The 21,366-nt window shown below is 45.2% G+C and overlaps 1 protein-coding gene across 2 annotated transcripts in view; it reads left to right on the plus strand.

Annotated features, from left to right (window-relative positions):
• Positions 1 to 21,366, plus strand: part of LOC124621770 (heat shock protein Hsp-12.2) — a 105,741-nt gene that overhangs the window by 1,035 nt on the left and 83,340 nt on the right. The gene's annotated exons all lie outside the window — the stretch shown is intronic.

The raw sequence follows: 21,366 nt of genomic DNA on the forward strand, positions 1-21,366 counted from the left end.
CACTGCTTAAGTTACTGGATTTGTATATGGGAGAAGACGTGTTCAACTCCTTGTTCAAGTATCCTGCTTCCAGGGTTTCACGTGGTCCGTGCATCACCCATGATTCCTTGACCAGTCCTTTGCACTACTATTCTTCGAACAGAACATTTGTCCCTATAACACTAGACGTGGGACGGACACTAACTTCTACACCTTCCGCTCTATATCAGTCTGGGTAGATAACAAAGTCTGAGTAACTGTGAATGCCACCTCCACAGACTGTTAGATCCGACATAATTATCGTTGCTCATAAGAGTAGCCTATTAATTTTCAACACAAAATAATATGAATGACCTAGTGGAGAATATCGGAAGCTCGCATGAGATTGCTCGCGAAAGGTACTAATGTATTTAGAAAAGTCTCGAAACACTGTTGAGGAAGTTTGGAGAACTGGCATGCGCAGTTGACTTCAGAACTATCCTGCTGCCACCGACGTTCGTCTGGCGTTAAGGATGGCGAAGACAAGAAGAGGAAAACCAGGACTCGTACGGAAGCATACAGACTGTCACTCGGTCGCTCTGTTTGTTAAAAGAACAGGAAAGAGAAGTGACTAGCATTAACACAACTCGTCCACCACCATGCACCTCACAGTGGCTTGCGGAGTATGTCTGTAGATACGGCAGACAGCTGAAGTTCAGGAGGAAGTGCAGACGAACGACGTTTGGTGCGAGGGTTGACGGTTGACCAGTATAGGCAAATGTAGTGTGTTGTGCATAAATAGGCAGAAATAACAGTTAGTGTTTGTTTACACGGCTGGTGATTAGATAATGGAAGCAGTCGTATCCCTTGCATATCTGGGAGTATAAGCACGGAGCGATTTAAAGTGAAACGACTACACAAAACCACTGGTAAGAAATGCAGATGGCAGGAAGAGCTTCAATGGGAGAGTCGTCAGAAGTGTAGTCGCCCCACGAAGAATGTTACAGATGACTGAGTATCACGCTTCTGTCGAGGACAGATTAGTAAGGTCGAAAGCGTCTCGGAGACGTGCACCCGACTTAATCAGACGCCGAAGAGAGGGGTCATGCATCACGGTGTTAACTGTTGAAATTCCGCGAGTGTACGAGCCTAGAAGAGTCAACCAATATATTCCTTCCTCCTGCGTGTATTTCACTAAAAGGTCGCGAAGACAAAATTACAGACTTACGAGATCAAACAGAGGCTTAACATAATACTTTTATTTCCCTGCGCATCATTCACGACTGGAACAGGAAATGAGGGAAATGACGACGACACACGAAATACTTTCCACGGCACACCCTGAGCTAGCTTACGGGATACAGATGTAGAAAGAGAGCTAATGTTTATCCGCAGGGTGTACTCGTGACTGCTGTGATTACAGTACATGGTTTGCCCACAGGACTTAACGTGGGGTTATTCTTGCGGTGTGCGGTGAAAATTCAATTTCCTGTTGCCGACAGAGGCGGCCGCTGTTTGAAGTAGAGGGGCAGAGCAGACCGGAAGTGCGGGGGCGGCGACGGCGGCAGCGGCTCACTTTTTGCTCGTCGCCCGCAGGGGCGTTCCACAGTCTGGCCCCTGCCGCAGCGGAAGCTGTCTTCAATGGGTGGGGAGGGCATAAAAAATGTACAGTAAAATACAGGCCAAACTCGCAGCTACCGCACGCTGAATGCGGACCTTATAAGAGAAGAGAAACGCAGGCTTCGATCATTGCGGAAAGTTGGATATCAAGCCACATTCAGTGTCTCTGTAGACGCCTTCTAGCAGAAGTTGTTGGCAGGTAACATGGTAATGGTTCTCCTGAATTTTTCCCAGTGAACCCGGCATGTGACTTTGAACTACCCGTGATGTCACCATTTTTTGAACTTACAAGGGCAAACTACGTTTAAACCTATGCAACTAATTCCCTGCTTTTCGTCGCGGGAACATCGCACTACTCAAAAAACGGAGATAGAAGATACTGGGAGCAAGTTTGGAAAAAAGTGACTTAGGCATTCACGGTGATTACAAAGTCTTCACGGACACCTTGCACGGATCCGGATATCTCCATTTAAGAAGAGGTATCCAAGAAAACCTCGCAGACTGACATGAAAGTATAACGTGTCGCTTCGGGAGATAGAGGTAAAGAAAATAGCTGTTAGATGCTGTGTTAAAACGGATTTTTAATTACGCTATCGAGGGAAAGTTATTCCTTCGAGGTAGCTTTTGCTACATCGCATGCAAATATGAATTAAAAATAAGAGGAAAGCAAGACCGTATCAGTTACCTACTGACAAACACAAATACTAGGGTAAATCAATTTTATCGACTTAAGGATTTCGATAAAATGGGAGTCTCATTGCTGGTTTGCATAAGTCGTGACACTGTTTCCGAAAACCTACCCGCCATGCTTGCTCATTTAGAATAATCTTTCTTCTTACCTGTTTTGCATCAATAATTAGCGACGAAAGTGGATGACTATCAGTGCTAGTGTGGCTGGTCCCGGTGGAGGTTCAAGTCCTCCCTCGGGCATGGGTGTGTGTGTTTGTCCTTAGGATAATTTAGGTTAAGTAGTGTGTAAGCTTAGGGACTGATGACCTTAGCAGTTAAGTCCCATAAGATTTCACACACATTTGAACTTTTTTTGTAAGTGCTAGTATGTAGCCCTTCAACGGGAGGATACCAAAGAATAAATGCGCGTTTGATGACTTCTCATCCTCGATAAAGCTATCGAATGAGGGTTCTTCGCTGTTGGAAGTATTCCGAGAAAATTGTAATTGACATTGAAAGCACTTTAACGACAAGAACTCCGTGATAAAAAAAAGTAATTTAAAATGCCAACCAACGCGATCTAATTAATTTATCTCTGCATGTAAATTCAGGAGGACCAATTAATTTCTCAGAACATATCTTACACAGTTGACTTTTTGAATCATTTTTAATTACATTCGACGCATGAGTCATTACCTATGATTTCTTCGGTAATCATTGTAATATCAGAGATGTAGTTTTTGAATACCGCTGTGGTATAAAATTAGAAAGAAAATCCTTTTCGTTACCAGGTAGGGACAGAGTTTTATAGCTTTCTGAAAAATCGTTACTTGAGCCCCTGAAATCTTTCAAGGAACATATGACTCCAAAATTTGAAGCCGGTGTTCACGTTGTAACAAATGCATACACACCGGTATGAAAGCGTAACCGCTACAGAAATATCGATCAACGTGCTACGTGACCACATTTTATGATTATTTTTGTACCAGTAAATCAGCAGTTATGCCTGCTTTGAGTTGCTCCTGAGTTGCATGGCTGATTTTCAGGTTAGTGTTCAATGTGAGCCACACTCAGTTAAATGAACTCATTGTTTCTCAAAAAAACTGTTAACAATTCATGCGATTATAAATAAAAACAAACTTTCACAGGAACTGTAACAAAAGATCACTCATCCCTTTCAATAGCCACTAACGCTGTTTCCGGTAGCTTCCCTGGTAGATGAAATTATCAAAACTGATGGAAGAGCAAAATTTATTGTGATCATATTTTCTACAATTTTAACTCTTTCGAATCTGTGAGAAACGAAAATCTGTGTGCTGAAAACGAAAAGTGTGAAATCTTCGTACTAATCAAGAACGTCTGTGGGACATTAAATGATGACTAAATCGTTTACAAGAATTCTTTCGTAAATTCTTAAGTAGTGCAATCTTTCGTCCGACTGGGAAACTAGCAGATGCGAAAATTTTTTTGAGTTAGGTTGCACTGCTTGTTTTCTCTTGGCGACAAACTGTTCGTGGAGAAGCTAGTTTGAAGGAGCCACCATTTCTGCGGGCGTGCGATTGTAACAGCCGAATGACTGGCTTAAGTGACGTCAAAAGGGCAGGGGAGCTGAGTAATGTTCCAGTGATATTAAAAGCGAAGCGAAGAGAGGTCTTGACACAGTTTCTACAGGCCAGTTCACATCTAAGATGACAGCTGTGGATCAACTGTAAAATTAAGCCAGGTTATGGCCAAACCTTACGCCGACGGCTAGGTCACTGGTGCCCTGTTCTAGTTGGGCAAGTATGGAAAGGGATACAGCATTAGTCTTGCGTAATGAACCATCTCAGCATTTCGGGAATCTACAGAGAACCGGTATCAATACGATGACAAGGATATGAGTCCTGGTTGTCCCCCACACGGGTCCTGTTTCTTAGTCACCGTGCAATCTCGACGGACGCGAAGCAACTGGAGTTCTTTTTGCCTGGTGGCGCACGTCAGGAAGATCGTCAAATCATGCACTGGGTACTTGCGTCATAGTGAATCTTTCTTAGAAAATACAATGAAGAATTATAAATCCTTCATTTCTCATACTTCATAGGTCTTCTTCTCACTAATTTCGCTAGCCTAGCACGAAGTATCGAACAAGCCGATAACGGTTATTCACTGAAGTATCACATTGTCATTAGTCTTAACAGTATTAATCACACACCAAAAACGACTTCTGATACTTGCACCAATGAGAACTCCGCGCCTGTATCTGAGAAACGGCAGCTGCAATGCAGTTAATTACGCTGCAAACAGCCTACCGAATTCGCGAACGTAATTTGTAAGTCATATTTAAAATATAACAGCGCAAAATTTTTGGCGACACACGATAACCTCTTCCCGTTGAGGCCACGCGTCTGATCTAACCGGGCGTTTTAACTTAAGCATTAATTGGCTGGGCTGGGCTGTTTTGAGGGAAGAGACCAAACTGCGAGGTCATCGGTCTCATCGGTTTAGGGAAGGACGGGGAAGGAAGCCGCCCGTGCCCTTTCAAAGGAACCATCTCGGCATTTGCCTGGAGCGATTTAGGGAAATCACGGAAAACCTAAATCAGGATGGCCAGACGCGGGATTGAACCGTCGTCCTCCCGAATGCGAGTCCAGTGTGCTAACCACTGCGCCACCTCGCTCGGTCATTAATTGGCGACTGGGCATATGTTGCGCTGCATCAGTGAAGCTAAAAGTGTATGTGCTATGAATATAAATCGAAAAAAAGGAGTTGCAATTAACAGACTAAAATGCAGCTGCAGCGTTCAAAATGAAGTCAACAAAACCGTTGTATTGATGAAGACATGTGTAAATGTATTGAAGAAGGGTGAAAGTCCAAAACGCGTCTTGGAAAAAACAAAGCTATACAAAAGTGCTTGGTTGCTGTATTTATTAAAGTAAAAATAAGTCGATATAAAAAATATGGATCTTCAGTTGCCTATTGATAGAGACCAATGTTCTGACGTAATATTTACCAGGAGATCTCGAGGATTGTCTGATTACCGGCATATACTGCTCGTTTAGCACCACGTGCGGGGAAATTAGACTTCTTGGCGCACACCTCAACCGTCCCATGCATATCATAAGAGGTACAATCGGACCACGCCTATTTTATAGCTACCCATACTCAGCCACAGCCGGCCGCAGTGGCCGTGCGGTTCTAGGCGCTCCAGTCCGGAGCCGCGCTGCTGCTACGGTCGCAGGTTCGAATCCTGCCTCGGGCATGGGTGTGTGTGATGTCCTTAGGTTAGTTAGGTTTAAGTAGTTCTACGTTCTAGGGGACTGATGACCACAGCAGTTGAGTCCCATAGTGCTCAGAGCCATACTCAGCCACATACCATCTCTAACTCTGCGTCGGGAAAGTGCACTTTTACAGGAGTAAAAAAAAAAAAAAAAAAAAAAAAAATCAGCCAGACATTCCAATCATCAGTAAAGAAAGGCTTCGCTCTGGAGGAATGTTTGTTGGCAACGGCTTTAATACTAGTAATAGCAGTAGATAAATGGTACTCCGGAACAATTTAAGACGCCGTGCACGTCGACCAAGCCAAACGACTTTGAATTGTCACGCAAGATCTCGTGTGTTCTTAATCGAATAAGAACCAGTAATGGCAAGTGTGCCAATTTTCTGTTCAAAGTGGTTGTGAGTGTGCTATTGAAAAGCATACTCACCACGTAACTCAAGAACGTCATCCGAGAGCTTTTGCTGGTGACCTAGTAGAGCTCCTGGTGAATGCGGAGTGATCAATAGACCATAATCGTGGATTGGATATTAGTTGGTAATGTGAGATAAATGTAAATAGTAATTTTTAGTGATGTACCCATACGCTAAATAAACAATAAACAAATAGATAACAGCCGCGTGGCATTAGCCGAGCGGTCTAAGGCGCTGCAGTCACGGACTGTGCGGCTGGTCCCGGCGGAGGTTCGAGTCCTCCCTCGGGCATGGGTGCGTGTGATTGTCCTTAGGATAATTTAGGTTAAGTAGTGTGTAAGCTTAGGGACTGATGACCTTAGCAGTAAAGTCCCATAAGATTTCACACACTTTTTTGAACAAATAAATAACAAACCCATGATGGCAGACGGACTAAATCGTTTTGCATTAGTCTAACAAAATCTTTCGACCGTATCATAATTGTAAATCTAACGATATGTTTCCAGGGTATCTTCTGAAATGTTCCATCATATAGTACAATCATAAATCCAAGTAGGAGTGTCGACAGTATTGTTAGTGGTGAAAGAAATTGGTTTATCTTGCTCCAGTTAATTCACGAACGCCAACTGTTTCTCAATTTAAACGAACAGGCAGCCAAATGCTTCATAACTGCTTAGGATGTAGAGATGGAATTCTGGCAGCATGATCTAAAATGAGCACCATTATTTTATTGTACTCCAAGCAGCTGGTGACGCCAACCAGAAATTTTACAGTAAAGCTTGTTCAGACAAACTGTGTGGAAAACTGAGGAATGCGAAGCTTTTAATACTTCCAGCTAAAAAAGTTCAGGGAATGCATCATTAACTGCCGTAAGTAGTTTCGGTAGATATAGCATACCCGCTGTTAGAGACTTTGAGAAGCCGTTTTCATTAAAAGTGTTTGAACTATAGGAAAAGTTTATAAATCATATGCATTCCAGAGCAAGAAGATTTGTTGAATGCGCATACGCAATAATCAATGAATGGAGACTAGTGATTAAGGAAACGGAAACATCAATCATCGTAGCAGGTCATATAGGTAGATGCTTTTGGCTACACATAATGTTGTCATAGACAGGAAAGAATGCAGTGTTGAAGCAGACCCGTTTTGTAACAATGCAGACACGAAGAAACACATTCAGAAGGAATTCCACATCACACTGTAAGAGGGAAATTCTTTTGTCGAATATTTTATTAGAAATTCAACACAAAAATTGTCGATAATCTCTCAAGAATAGCTTCAAAATTTAAATAAATGAGTAATTTCCCATACTATTTGTGGACACCTGTTCACTGTAAATAAAATACTATAACTTGCGGTTCCTATCCGAACCACATTCCACTGCTACTACATTCCATAAACTGGAAATTGCAAACAAATAATGGCTGTTACCCGGTAGCTGTTACGTGGCTTTTACTGTATTTCCATCTGGCGAGGATGCTTACCGAAACACAGACACACACAAGCGCGCGCGCTCAGAGATGATCAATGTATAAACAGTAGGCGTCATGACTCATGCCACGTTGAGTCCACTAATATTTCGTTATCGGTTTCTTGGTTAACACCTGTACCCTTTATCGCATCGAAATACTGCACCAGCTCCTCATTAAAAAAAAAATAATTAAAAAAGCAAGTACGAAATACTTTTTATTTCATTTTGAGAGCTCTTGACACAGCAGGGAAGGTTGATTAATATATGCAGTACTACTTTTGACAAAAAGAGACGGTAGATGTTTGATGTATCTACTGTAATTCATGTGTAGCTCCACCTGTTACTGCCGGAAATAGTAGGCATTGTGAATGTCACCAGCCCGACCCAGTTCTCCGTGTGAATGCGATCTAGATTGATGATACAGAATAGTTTCTGGAAACTAGAGATGTGTGGAAACCATTTTCCACGTTCCTTAAGAAGTGCGATAGCTATCTGAATTGGACGGGCGGCGCTGCGTACTGTCCGGACTGCAACGCCAGCTCCGGCCTGCGGTCCGCAAGAAGCAGTCAGTGCCTTACTGGGCGGTGACGTCATGGCGGAAGTGAGGCGCTTTGCGGCCGTGGCAAGGCAGGGCAACGTGCCGTATTCTGCAAGCCGGCCCTGTCCCCGCTGGCGTGGGACGCCGCTGTCCGTTCACCTCCACTCCCAACGCTGTTCATTTCTCTGAATGAAACCCCACACGCATCGGTGTGGAATTTGTTTTCCACTCTTAAGCAACATAATCAGAGGCACGATCCAGCAGTCTGTAGCATCCCTGTCTCGCCATGATAACTGTGACGTGTAGTGGCATAGCTTCCATGATCCTTCCTGGCTCGTGACCAGTCGACCGCCAAGCCTACTCATGAAGGAGTGCGGCTGTAGCTGTGTCCATGTGTGCCCCTGTGGGTAGGTGACGTCCGTTATCGATAGGACTGCGGTAAGCTGAATTGGGACACCATACGAGCACGTTTATGTGCTATTGAGTGTTCCTCATGCCCTTCTTCTGACGCAAACCGGAAGCGGGGGATCTTGTTTAAAGGCACGTTTGCCTTTGGGGTTCGATAAGCGAGGAATTGTACGAGGGTGAGTCAAATTAAATCTTTAAATATTTTTTTAAATATTATTTATTGTGCAGAAGTGGTACAAAGTTGTATCACTTTTCAACATAATCTCCCCCACCCTCAATGCAAGTCCTCCAGCGCTTACAAAGTGCATAAATTCCTTTACAAAAAAATTCTTTTGGCAGTCTGCGCAACCACTCATGCACCGCGTGGCGTACCTCTTCATCAGAACGGAACTTCTTTCCACCCATTGCGTCTTTGAGTGGTCCAGACACGTGGAAATCACTTGGGGCAAGGCCTGGTGAGTATGGTGGATCAGGAAGACACTCAAAATGTAGGTCTGTGATTGTTGCAACTGTTGTACGGGCAGTGTGGGGCCTTGCATTGTCATGTTGCAAAAGGACACCTGCTGACAGCAATCCACGTCGCTTTGATTTGATTGCAGGCCGCAGATGATTCTTTAGGAGATCTGTGTATGATCCACTGGTGACAGTGGCCCCTCTACGCATGGAATACTCAAAAATGACACCTTTTTCGTCCCAAAAGAGAGTCAGCATAACCTTCCCTGCTGATGGTTCAAATGGCTCTGAGAACTATGGAGCTTAACATCTGAGGTCATCAGTCCCCTAGAACTTAAAACTACTTAAACCTAACTAACCTAAAGACATCACACACATCCATGCCCGAGGCAGGATTCGAACCTGCGACCGTAGCAGCCGCGCGGTTCCCTGCTGATGGTTCTGTTCGAAAATTCTTTGGTTTTGGTGATGAGGAATGGCGCCATTCTTTGTTCGCTCTCTTCGTTTCCGGTTGGTGGAAGTGAACCCAGGTTTCGTCCCCAGTAACGATTCTTGCAAGGAAGTCATCACCTTCTCGTTCAAAATGCCGTAGAAGTTCTTCACAAGCATCAACACGTCGTTCTCTCATTTCAGGAGTCAGCTGCCGTGGCACCCATTTTGCAGACACTTTGTGAAACTGGAGCACTTCATGCACAATGTGGTGTGCCTACCCATGACTAATCTGTAAACATGCTGCAATGTCATTCAGTGTCACTCGGCGGTTTTCCTTCTGTGGTGGCACCGCCAGACACCACACTTGCTAGGTGGTAGCCTTTAAATCGGCCGCGGTCCATTAGTATACGCCGGACCCGCGTGTCGCCACTGTCAGTGATTGCAGACCGAGCGCCATCACACGGCAGGTCTAGAGAGACTTACTAGCACTCACCCCAGTTGTACAGCCGACTTAGCCAGAGATGGATCACTGACAACTACGCTCTCATTTGCCGAGACGATAGTTAGCATAGCCTTCTGCTACGTCATTTGCTACGACCTAGCAAGGCGCCATAGCATTTGATATTGAGATTATAACATGCACCGTCAAGAGCGATGTACACCAACTGTGGGTTAAAGTTAAGTATTATATCAACTACGTACTTTATTTGCTACTATTAATTCCCTTAACTGTTCCAGACCTCGCGCCAGTAGGCGTGTAATTAAACGCGTGCATTTCGGCCTCCTCTAGCAACACAGTGTTGGCTCTTCTGCCATACACCTTCACTATGGCTTCAACTGCTGCAATGTTCTGTGGAGTCACAACTCGTTGTGCCTGACCTGGACGAGGAGCATCTTCCACTGCAGTCACACCATTTGCGAACTTCCTACTCCATTGGTAGACTTGCTGCTGTGACAAACATGTATCACCGTACTGAACCTTCATTCGTCGATGAATTTCAATAGGTTTCACACCTTCACTACGCAAAAACCGAATAACACAACCCTGTTCCTCCCCGGTGCAAGTCGCAAGTGGGGCGACCATCTTTATACTGATACTGCGACGGTATGTGTGCATCTGGAATATGCTACCACCTACAGGTCATTCTGCACGCTTACCAACTTACAGGATAACGGCGCTAAATTTCGATTTGTTATTACAGATTTAAGGTTTTCATTGGCTCACCCTCGTATAATCAGACGGTAAGTCATTCAAGTGTGTGACCCATTTCATTCCCCGTGAACACCCCTCATATGAGAACACCTCCAACGCAGGTCTGCATACTTGTCTGTTGGCAAACGTGTTGAAAGTGAAAAGGCTGGTTCCACCGTAGCAACAAACTTTTTGTCAAAAATTACTACAGTCCGCCTAGCGACTATTAAGTGTTTTAAGCCACATACAGATGCATCTCTACACCCTTACTGCGCTGATGACATATTCATTTTGGCCTACATATACGTCATTCGAAATTACTTAATATTCGTCACGTTAGTGGACATATGTCCGTGTTAAAGTGTCCGTTGATCTATCTGTATGTAAAAGCGCAATCGCGGTCAGCTCAGAAATGTTGGTGACGTGAATCTAAAGGCTAGGACCACTGGACAATGATTTAAAACGCGAAATACGCCATTTCTCATTTTGTGGGAAAACACGGTTCCGATCTTCGATTTTTCAGCGGTTGTGGAGCCTAACGTGAAGAAAACGACTGGTCTTCTGTTGAACATTCGTCGCACACTATATCACTCAGTTCTAACGGTCAAAACTTCTTTGAGCCATATCTCCATATCTTCGCCATCAACGATATGGAACAGTCTTCAACGCTTTTCGAAAATCGAAGAAGACCACATCTACCTACAAATGTCATTTTTAAGTTCTTTTTTTTAAACAAATCGAGCAGTTTTTCACACGAGTAGTAATTCCTGAACCTATGCTGATTTTTAAAGACAGAATCATCTTTTCGTCGACGGACGTCATAATTTTCGAGCTTCGATATCTTCTTGGAACCTGCATCAGATGAACGATAGAGATTTTGATCTTTGATTCCGTTTTCCGTTCCTTTAACCTTTCTACAAAGAGGAGTGAGTTGTATTCTTTCCCATCGTAAGGGACAAGTCGCAACGCGAAGACGAGCAAAAAAAGGTGTTAAATCATTAGCGTAATTAATGCAAAAAGAAAAGAATAAGTGGACCTGTTGCACTCTTCGTTGTGTATAGTCCCACTTGTTTTCCAGTACAGTATACGAAACTAAATTCTTCAAAATGGTTCAAATGGCTCTGAGTACCATGGGACTTAACTTCTGAGGTCTTCAGTCCCTTAGAACTCGGAACTAATTAAACCTAACTAACCTAAGGACATCACACACATCCATGCCCGAGGCAGGATTCGAACCTGCGACCGTAGCGGTCACGCAGTTCCAGACTGTAGCGCCTGGAACCGCTCGGCCACTCCGGCCGGCAAACTAAATTCTTCGAAAGGTTAAAACACGAAAAGAAAAAAATATTGCGACAATAGAGAACTGTTTAGTGACGTTATAGTTTTGTTAATGGAAGCAGTCAGACATCTTAATTTACGGCGTGTTTTGCAACTAGTGCTATTGATTCGCTTAGGATAGGTTGCGAATTTACGCAGTTTTAAGCAATGGGCACTTCAGCGTGGATTTGTAGTCACTTTTGTTAGTTTTATGCTCTTTAGCAAAGGCCATGTGTTGCGTTCTGCAAGAGATGAAATGTTCACTGCTGTGTCCTCTATCGTAACACCCCCACTGAAGCTGTCCATTGGCTTGTCCCGCACTTATTGCACAACTGGTCATGAGCGTATGTTCTTATTGCGACCGTCTGGTCGCTAGTAGGTCGCTGTCGGAGAGTAGCTACGTGAAGAGATATTCAGATGGGAGATTTAATGCCGTCCTACTTCGCTTGTAATCGCTTCTAGTTTACGAGCAGGGAAAGGTGTCATGTTAGCGGCGTCTGAGTGGGGACGGGACAGGGAGATCTAGAAACGGGCGCGCACACCATCCGAGGACATTAGTCAGAGGCCTGAGACGGTGATATTTCACGAGTTGCGTAGGAGGCGTTACGAGGCCGCGCCAGCTGTCGTGCGCTCTATATACTCGCTGCACTTGGCAGCCCACCTATGCGTCATTTATTCAGCGCTGTCAGAACGCCACTCAAGCGCCCGAAAATTGCAGCTCGAGGTGCAGACATAACACTTCAGCTCCAATAGCAGGCGGTGAATGTTTAAAATCGACGTCATCATCCTTTTTTCCTGGAGGTCAATTTATCAACACGTGTGAAGGCACCAGGCCAGTCGTACCGCTTTCCGTATTCATCCATTTTGCTATTTCTGTAGCCTCGTAACCAAAAAACTTGCAATACCGTGAAGGCGGCATGCAAAAAACGTGAAATAGCCATGAAGTACATGCTTCGATATGCAAATGACTGACATTTCGGCTCAACGATATAGGTGGCAATGACGCCGTCTACATTCTCTATACAGAGTGAATTGTATTTAAACCGACAAACCCTGGGAGGTTGTAGGGGACATCAAAACAAATATTTTTCCCTAACGTCATTTTTTCCTATGATGAGTATTTAAACCGACGTAGGAAGATTCCTCTGGCGGCAAATTAATTGAACCAACACTTTTCCATTTTTTTATGATCAAGAGACAACACATTAACACAACCCAATTTCAATTACAGTAGATTTTTAAAAATGCCTCCATTGACACTTAAACAAAGGTTACACAGTCGGATCATGTTCTGTCTGACACGGGCAAAAACCCCAGGAGTATCCTGAATAGTTCCTGCTGCTGCTACTATCCGAGCAACCAGATCCTCTTCTAATGCAACAGGAGGTGCGTAAACAAGGTTGCGCATCTGTCCCCACACAAAAAAGTCCAGAGGGACATATCTGGGGATCGAGCAGGCCATGGGACAGGTCCACCTCTGCTAATCCACGTATCTGTGGACCGTTGTTCCAGGAACCGACGCACACGACGACTGAAATTTGCCGGCGCCCCGTCATGTTGGAACCACATGCATTGTCTTGAAGGGATTGGGACGTCTTCCAGCAATTCTGGCAATGCTCTGGCGAGAAAACTGTAATAGTGCCTGCCATTTAATGGCCTAGGGAGCAGATACGGCCCATTTAAACAGTCCCCAACAACACCGACCCACGCATTAACGAAGAACCGCACTTGATGAGCGCTAGTAACTGTGGCATGGGGGTTGTCCTCACTCCAAACATGCGAATTGTGCATGTTGAAGACTCCATCACGCCCGAACGTTGCTTCATCGGTAAGCAACACAGAGGATGGAAATGTAGGATGCATTTCACACTGTTCCAGGTACCACTTCGAAAACTGTGCTCTGGGTCGATAATCAACTGGTTCCAGGTTGCGAAATGGACGTAAATTTGCTCTCGAAGGACTCTTCTTACATTCGTCTGATTCGTCCCCATGTTACGTGCAATTGCACGAGTGCTGATTGAAGGATCCCGCTCCACATGCTGCAAGACAGCTTCCTCAAATTGCAGCGTTCTTACCGTGCGACGGCGTCCCTGTCCAGGTAATCTGCTAGATGACCCGGTCTCACGCAGACATCGGTACACAGCAACAAAGGTCGTATGATGCGGGGTACGGCGATTAGGATATTGTTGTTGATAAACCCGCTGTGCAGCTCGTCCGTTGTGGTGCGCTACGTAGTACGCACCAGCCATATCAGTATACTCACTCCAGGTGTATCGCTCCATTAGTAAACAGAAACAATGCACTAATACACTGGTGGACAGCAGTTGCCTACAAATGAAGAGCGTAATACAGCCTCTAACAACTGAAGAGCGTAATACGGCCTCCACCGGTTTAAATAATCCTCATAGGAAAAAAAATGACATTAGGAAAAAATATTTGTTTTGAGGTCCCCTACAACCTTCCAGAGTTTGTCAGTTTAAATACTTTTCACCCTTTATAAGGAAAGATTATGCAGCGGGTATAGAAGATCGTTTCGTCCCTCGTCTAAGAAGCAGAAATATTTACCAGCATGTGTCCGAGTCACACAGCGATAGGATGGTGGACAGTCGAAAGTGATACATCGTTCTGCAATCTTGCTGTACGCGACGTTAGGTATCCGACGACTGTCACGCGAATGTGGAATCGATGGATTCAGGAGGCCATAGCCATACACCATACACGGCCTAAACGACCACAACCGAGCGTTATACACAATTTTTAGCACGCGGGACTCGCAGTCGGGAGGACGAGATTCAAATCCGCGTCTGACCATCCTGATTTACGTTTTCAGTGATTTCCCTAAATCGCTCCAGGCAAATGCAGGGATGGTTCATTTGAAAGGGCACGGCCGATATTCTTCACCATCCTTAAATCAAGCCGAGCTTGTGCTCTGCCTCTAATGATCTCGTTGTGGACAGGACGTTAAACCCTAATCTTCCGTTTTTCTTCTTCAGCGGCCACAAACGACTAATGCTCGAAAGGACACACTTTATTTGCTGGTCGTGCAGTATTTCGAGCTACATCACGTACATCTAGCAATAGATGGGCTTGTTTTCAACAAAGCGGTTATCCACACAGACAGATAGTCGACGTCTGCAGTATTATGGCCCGTCAGCAAGGCGATAATTGTCGAGCTCCCCTTACACGGCAGCAGACAGTGACCCCTCCAGGGGCAATACTGGACACATGTGCTGCACCACTTTACCTTTTCAAACGAGTTCCGATTCGGTGTACAGCGTGCGGTGGACGTACCCACGCGGGGAAGCTCCTAAAGCCGTCGGCGCAAGGGCCGTGTATTTGAACGTGAGCGTGCCGAGTTTCTGGCGCCACAGCATGGGAAAAGCACGTTGGGGGAGACTTTCCCAACGTTCAGAGGAATATCTAGCACGACAGATACTCTGAACGTGCGTTTGGACGTTGACCGATGAGATGGAAGAACGCCACGTACGTCACTTGCACCTCACCTCTTTTCTTAACAGACTCACGAGACGCCATAATGGCTTTCAGCTTTCAGTTGAAGGCCATATGTACACATGCCGTTTCTAAGCATCACAAAATTGAGAATCTACCGAAAACCCGTCGTTAATTGTATGATTTATTACAATAAAATGACGGGAAACGTCAAATTGATGGTTAAAGAATTATTGTAACTTGGGTATTGTGAAAGTACGCCGTTTCAAGGCAACATCACACTGAGGATCCATAAGAAATGCAGTGTTATTGATGCAGTTTGTTACAATTAAATGTGTGTTAATAACTTAGTCACGAGTAAAGCTTTCTGCACACGGCAAGATGCAACGCATGGTGACTAGGCAGGAGTGGTCGGTATAGCGCAGTAAGTATCGTCGCAGACTGGTCAGCTATTAGGTGATATTTCGCGGCCTAGGAAGTCCAAATGTTTTCTTTACTAGCCTCCGCGTTTTCTAATAGCTCCTGATATTTTCTTATTAGTTTAATGAAGGTACATTATATAACATTCCATGTTATGTAAATACAAGTGCGGTATTTCTGAGGAGTGAGTTTGTTCGATTGGCTTAATCTATAAAACAGCTTGCACTAAGTAGTCAGATATTCTGCACTTTCTTGTTTTAAATTTTTTATTTAACATGTTCTAAAGGTTTTGCTGCTGAATAGGATCAGTGATCAAGTACGAATTTTTATCGCACTATTTGTAATGGAACTTTTATAAGCCGACGTCTTTCCTTATTGACTAGACATGGTTCTTTTCTTTTTGCCGTATAACATGTCCATGGTGATTGAAGTTTTTATCTATGTATGCTACAGACAGAACAACATAACTATCATATGGGCAACGGTGCAAATGTGCGTTTTAATACAGATAACATAGAAATTTTACGTCCGTCTCTTTCGTAAACAGTGATGTGCGAGCCAGATACAGTCGACAACTGCCGCTGGAGCGCGCTGCGATCCCGTATACTACGTTGAGAACACGGACCGTGTGCACAGGTCGCATCGTTTCTGAGCGTTCAGCTGCACGTTGAACTCGGCACGCTCAACGTAGACGTTCGACAGCACGGTCCGTGTTCCGACAGCATAACACAACTAATGTTTGCCCTGTAGCACGCGTGCCTGGCACATGCGGCCAGGACCTTGCGTGATGGTATAGGATGCCACTGGATGTCAACTTGAGCATCTCTGGTTCGCAAAGCCGGCCATTTCGACAGCAGTCGGTGACCGGTCGCTGTGCCCTCCCTTCGATGTTTCCGTGACGTCATCTTTCAACAGGATATCGCCAGACTGCAAGTTGTCCGTGCCGTCCTGACCTACCAGTATACAGTGTGTGTCCGTTGCTGTTGCGAGCACGTTCTGTGGATCTCGCATCTAATGAAAACATCTGGTAGTGTGTTGCTGAGAGACTGGCACGCCATTACTCGCCAGCCACCATGGCTGAAGAAATCTAGCATGGAGCTGAAGCAACACGGAATAACATCCCCGTATCTGCCACCCAAGTACAGTTAGCCTCGATGCCTAGTTAGGATAGAGATAGGAGTCACAGCTGTGTGCACTAGATTTCGTACCCTGTACACTCCCAATTAATCTAAAATTAAAATTGTTTATTCAACCTACAAAATACGGCATACGTGAAAGAAGTAAAATTTCGTTATTTGCTACCCTTCCTGGCATTTCAGTTTTAATGGCAAGTAGTCTATTTCATTTCTTCATATTCTCTAAATAATACAGCACCATTATAATCTTCCATAAATTATCGTCTTTCTGCAGGCTTCAGCTTCAAAAATAGAATAATTTATTTCTTGAAGGAGCGTCGGTGAAACCAATTAAGTTCATGAAGAAACTAGTTGTAGAGCAGTGGTTGCCAATCTGGGGGTAATAACCACCTGAGAGGTAACTGTAATTTTCTGAAGGGTAAAAACAATTGTGTTATGGTTACGAAACTAAATTATTTTTAAAAGAGTATTACTATTATCACTACAACGTGCCGCTGTAATACTGATTACGTAAGTTACCATTAATTACATGTCACTGAGATTCTAGCATTAACGCATGGTTCAGTGTGGTGGAGGTTACTAATGTCTGAACATCATCTTTGTCACATACTCCATGCTTTGTTCGAAGCATCTAAGACAGTAAAATTGAGGTTACACTTTACATACGCTTAAATACCTCATGAAAATGTCTTTAAAGAGTTCCATGTAGTTCCAGAAAAGACAATAAATTGATTCATTATTATTATTAGCAGCAGTGGTGGTAGTAGTAATAGTAGTGGTGATCGGACACAATGCATTGGCAGTCTGAAGTCTTCTCCAAGTTCTGCCAGTTCGGAAGTCAGGAGTTTGGCGATCAAGTGATTTACATGTATGGTTAAGTATGAATCACTCATTTTAATTTAGTTGATTTTGAATAGGGGTGTAGGGTGTGGGTGAAGCAAGTATCGCTAAGGATAGGAGTGCTCCAGAGAAAGTATGTTTTGTAACAAGTGTCTACCCACAGTGTGAACAGTTAGCATTCTTTTCTGAGGAGGATTTGTGTGTAGTACTGGCAATGCACTGGGAATTGCTTCATCAGTCAATAAAAAAATGTTGTTGGAAATGAGCAGAATCAACTGTCTCATTGACTCATTATTTAATGGTTTAATAAAACAAGCGGAAAAACTATATATCATTTATCTTTCATCATTTATAAAATGCAGCATTCAAAGAAAATATTTTTTCATTCTAAAGTGTAGTTAGACGCTAATGTAGACAACTGATAATAGCGGAGCGGGAGGGGGGGGGGGGGGCGGGTAATGGTCTCAGGAAGGTTGGGGACCACTGGTGTAGAGACACGAAACGAGTAGTTATCCTCCATTACAATTGGTTTTTTACTTAAACCAGCTAATTGTAGCAGCCGCAGCGTATGTTGTTGCTCCTATAAGACGTAAATAAAATTTAAAGGGTTGCTTTCCACGGGTGAATCAATGCCACAGCACTTCTCCCTCTCTAAGGCGCTGCAGTCCTGTACTGTGCTGCTGGTCCCGGCGGAGGTTCGAGTCCTTCCTCGGGCATTGGTGTGTGTGTTTGTCCTTAGGATAATTTAGGTTAAGTAGTGTGTAAGCTTAGGGACTGATGACCTTAGCAGTTAAGCCCCATAAGAATTAAAAAAAAAAAAGAACTTCTCCCTCATCCAACGTTCAGAATTTCTGAAATAGTGCTGCATGAGTAGGTAGATCAGTCGGGACTCGTGGTCTCCTTCTTTTTTACACTTTCGATCATCTTCGGTTGTTAGTTTGGATCAGGGCTCGCAGACCATCGCAGCTCCACAATTCTGTGCTCGTAGTTAGGTCTCCTGGGATAGAAATGACATTTTATCAGGGTTCTAGCACTTTATTTTCAGTTCACTCCGCCACTACTTTTCTCCGCCTGGTTATACATTAACGATCGTTTTCAGTTTCGTGGCTGTTGGGCTTTTACGAAGTGGAACCACTCCCTGACATCAACCTGCAATCTGTTAAACATAAACTGCCTTATGCGTAGGCACTCTTCTCCGTAACATTCCGGTTGAGATAACGGCTTCAACTACGAATGTACCGCCCACAAGTGTAAATTCTTCTTCCATTAAGCTCTCAGAGATATCGAAGCGCGGGTGAAGAAAAGATTAAAGGACTCTTTCGGCAGTGAAAATAAGCGTTGACATTCCCTTAATACTCTATGGAAGTGCTGGTAACCGGAAACTAAAAGTCGGGGAAGCTTTGGTATGTAGCTGCACGAAACTGTTAGGAAATGATTGTAAAGATAAATTACTATGGGCGTTCGGAAAGTCTCCCCAACGTGCTATTCCAAGCTACGACGTCAGAAAATCGGCAAACTCAGCGTTCGAATGCACGCTCCCAGTGCAAACGGCTTAAGAATGGCTTCCGGAGCATAGGTGTAGTACCTCGTGGAGGTCAAGGTAGGCTCGACATGCCGGTGACGTCGGCGCGATGTAGCCGTGGAGACACCTGACTGTGGATGGGGTCTTCGGCTGGTCGCTTGGCAACGCAGACGCAGCGGGAGAGATAGCTGGCAGCGTCGCGACGCCAGCGACGCCGGCCGCCATTAGACGGTGGTGGGGGGAGGGAGGGGGAAGGGGCAGGGGAGAACGCTCTGGGCGCTGACTCAAGGTGTCGGGCGTCTGTGGCGACCGGCGTCCGGCGACGCGCTGAGAATAGACCGTCTGCTCCAGAACGTTCTGGCGCCCATGCGGAGCAGGCAGGTGCACGGCCGGCGGTCCCGGCGCCGCTCTGATGTTGCATCCACCACAGCTGACGCAAGAGGCATTCCCTGGCAGCCGGCGAGCTATAAAATTTGTGCTCTGGCCGAGCTGACCGTGTGTTGTGCCATGTCCCGTGGCAGTAAGGTTTTCAGGCCAAGTCCAGTAGTCTACACTCTCTTCAAAGACGGAACGCTACAACGGGAAAAAAAGCAGTCATTTCGCGTTGGCTGTGGTGAAAGAACTGTTACACCATTTGTAGACACACGTAATCACCACTATCATCATCACTGCATAAGGGAAAAGACATCACTATGCAGCTACGAAATTTTATTTGGCATCAAAATGGTACTGTGACGTTCTGAAACAGCTATGATTACATGCGAATACTGAAAATTTCATTCATCCCGGCCAAAGTCAATAATTCCCCTTGTCGCCGAAGCATTCCATTTCTGGTCTTGGCCCGACGCTCCTATTTTCATGGAGAGTAACGCGACAAGTGGACAGAGAAGAGTCAATACTGGGTCCAATCACATTAATGTTACCACCGCCTATGTTCGAAATCAACGTGCAGTAACCACTCGCAGACCACAAGCGGCAGCACTAGAAGTGGAGGATACATAAAGCGTTTCGGGTGAACGCTGAAAACAGTGCAGTCTTTGTCGAAATGTAGAAATGGACTGAGTTCTCTGGTGTCGAAAATGATAGGATCATTGACTTTCGGGACATGGATGCAATCACTTCCGAAACAGCTAAGTTTGTAAAATGTTCGCGACAAAATGGCACTCTCCAAAACCGGTGCAGAGGGAACTGTGGTGCATCACGCCCCAAATGAGGTGTGAACAACTACGGAGATATGTACAGGTGAATAGAAATGGTTCAAATGGCTCTGAGCACTATGGGACTTAACAGCTGAGGTCATCAGTCCCCTAGACTTTGAACTACACTCCTGGAAATTGAAATAAGAACACCGTGAATTCATTGTCCCAGGAAGGGGAAACTTTATTGACACATTCCTGGGGTCAGATACATCACATGATCACACTGACAGAACCACAGGCACATAGACACAGGCAACAGAGCATGCACAATGTCGGCACTAGTACAGTGTATATCCACCTTTCGCAGCAATGCAGGCTGCTATTCTCCCATGGAGACGATCGTAGAGATGCTGGATGTAGTCCTGTGGAACGGCTTGCCATGCCATTTCCACCTGGCGCCTCAGTTGGACCAGCGTTCGTGCTGGACGTGCAGACCGCGTGAGACGACGCTTCATCCAGTCCCAAACATGCTCAATGGGGGACAGATCCGGAGATCTTGCTGGCCAGGGTAGTTGACTTACACCTTCTAGAGCACGTTGGGTGGCACGGGATACATGCGGACGTGCATTGTCCTGTTGGAACAGCAAGTTCCCTTGCCGGTCTAGGAATGGTAGAACGATGGGTTCGATGACGGTTTGGATGTACCGTGCACTATTCAGTGTCCCCTCGACGATCACCAGTGGTGTACGGCCAGTGTAGGAGATCGCTCCCCACACCATGATGCCGGGTGTTGGCCCTGTGTGCCTCGGTCGTATGCAGTCCTGATTGTGGCGCTCACCTGCACGGCGCCAAACACGCATACGACCATCATTGGCACCAAGGCAGAAGCGACTCTCATCGCTGAAGACGACACGTCTCCATTCGTCCCTCCACTCATGCCTGTCACGACACCACTGGAGGCGGGCTGCACGATGTTGGGGCGTGAGCGGAAGACGGCCTAACGGTGTGCGGGACCGTAGCCCAGCTTCATGGAGAAGGTTGCGAATGGTCCTCGCCGATACCCCAGGAGCAACAGTGTCCCTAATTTGCTGGGAAGTGGCGGTGCGGTCCCCTACGGCACTGCGTAGGATCCTAC

This window comes from Schistocerca americana, chromosome 7 (assembly GCF_021461395.2).
Source record: "Schistocerca americana isolate TAMUIC-IGC-003095 chromosome 7, iqSchAmer2.1, whole genome shotgun sequence".
In the NCBI taxonomy this organism is placed as follows: domain Eukaryota; kingdom Metazoa; phylum Arthropoda; class Insecta; order Orthoptera; family Acrididae; genus Schistocerca; species Schistocerca americana.